Here is a 2,028-nt window from a genome sequence, read left to right as displayed (position 1 = left end):
CTGATGGGGTGGTGCAGAATCCAGCTACCGAGAGCTGTCACAAGAATCCCCAGTGCAAAAAATATGTTGATGAAATTCTGTTTTTCAAATAAAAGGGTACACTGAAAACCAAAACTTCCCAAAAGTGGGTTGTTTGCACTCAAAACCGTGGTTTGGGCCAATAACCCAAATTTGAGTAAAATGACTTTTCTGGCACTAGGTAGTTTGCCTTTAATCCCATGTAAATAATTTACCCAAAGCTGAGTTTAATTTATCCAAAGCGGACCTTGATCAACCCAAAATAGAGAATATTGAATTTACTCAAATTTGGGTTATTGGGCTGAGCAACCTCGGTGAGGTGTTTGCATCTTGCTCTAGTTTTGATAGCAATCATGGGAAAGAAAGGGAAAACTACCCAAATTTGGGTAAATTTTTTCTGCGATATTCTCAATAGTGCGTATATTGAACTCAAAGTTTGGGTTGATTTATCTGTCCGTGTACAATTCTTTTGCTCGAATATTGAACTTGACGAAATATCGCACATAACAATATCAATGTCGCCGAAAGCATTTGAATTATTTTAACCCATCAATTTACATGAAAAGAAACAAGAATGGTGTCAAAAATGCAAATTATTGTATAGCTGGAGTCTATGAGATTTAGGGTAAGTTAGGCCACACACCTCAGGAAATTTTTCCGCCGGCTTTTGATTGGGATGCCAACTAATTTTACGGGAAATCTATAACATGTTGTTTTCCACAAAATTACGCAACTATAGACTTTATGCCTATATGATTCTCCGGTGGAGAAGATAAGCCGGATCACATTGTCCAGACATGTCGCAAGTAAAAATATTTCTCAATGGATCAATCAATAAGCAAAAACTGCCGCTATGAAACGAACAGATCGAGCCACCGTAGACATGTGCTGTCAAAACAACACGAATAGAAATATGCGTATACAGTGTCGCCGTTGTTTTGATGTGGTGAGTGCAAAACCTGTCAAGTCAAGTAAACAGTTGAAACTTGATGGTCAACTGTGATGAAAAGAAGAACAAGTGTCAAAACAAGAGAAAAGAAGCAGCGTCTTTGCAGGTCTCGTCTCAGTGAAAAATGAGTTACCTTGATTGATCAATTGTTCACTCTGGCTTCGATGATATTCTGCCGGGTTTACCTGCCTTAGAGAAACAGCTGTACGATTATGCTCCTTCAGTAGTTTTCGGGTCTAGTTTACACCGCCGAGAACGAGTCCTTCATTGAACTCGATATAAAAAATAACCGTATCGGCATGACCTTGCAATCACCGCATGGAAAATACCTGCAGGAGAGATACTGAAAAACAACAAATTTGAAATTAATTGCATATTATTCGGCAACTCGTCCGTACGAAAAACATTTTTTTTGTTAAATATCTTGGCTGTGCATATGCACAGCACATGTTTCGAAATGGGCAAATTGATATGAAACTTCCACAGTTATTAACTGCGAGGTTTCTAAGCCAAGTTACCATTTCTGCATTCGTACATCATGAGGCTAACACGATGATACTTTTATGCCCAGGGAAGTCGAGACAATATCCAATCCGAAAATTGTCTAGACCGGCACCGGGAATCGAACCCAGCCACCCTCAGCATGGTCTTGCTTTGTAGGCGCGCATCTTACCGCACGGCTAAGGAGGGCCCCATTGTTGCCTTTATTACAATTATAAATTTTTACAACTGATTAAGCTCACCAAACTGACTTAGGTATGTTTTTTGTATGGCTTGAAGCCGTCTATCTTCAAGAATGCTACCTCTTGTTCAGAACCAATCTAGAATTCACGTGCAAGCTGTAGATTAATTGTTGAATGCCATTCAGATTAAAGTTTGTATTTTTGCCTTTCTCGTATACAAAGTATACGTAAAGGCTATAGGATCACTCCAAAACCGAAATTTTGATAGAAGGCTCGGAGACCCATAGTGTTATATATCAATCGACTCAGTTAGACGAACTGAGGTGATGTCTGTATGTGTGTATGTATGTGTGTGTGTAGGTGTGTGTGTGTACAAAA

Source organism: Armigeres subalbatus, unplaced genomic scaffold, assembly GCF_024139115.2.
Source record: "Armigeres subalbatus isolate Guangzhou_Male unplaced genomic scaffold, GZ_Asu_2 Contig149, whole genome shotgun sequence".
In the NCBI taxonomy this organism is placed as follows: domain Eukaryota; kingdom Metazoa; phylum Arthropoda; class Insecta; order Diptera; family Culicidae; genus Armigeres; species Armigeres subalbatus.
The sequence above is the reverse complement of the archived record's forward strand: the minus strand, read 5'-3'. Positions refer to the sequence as shown.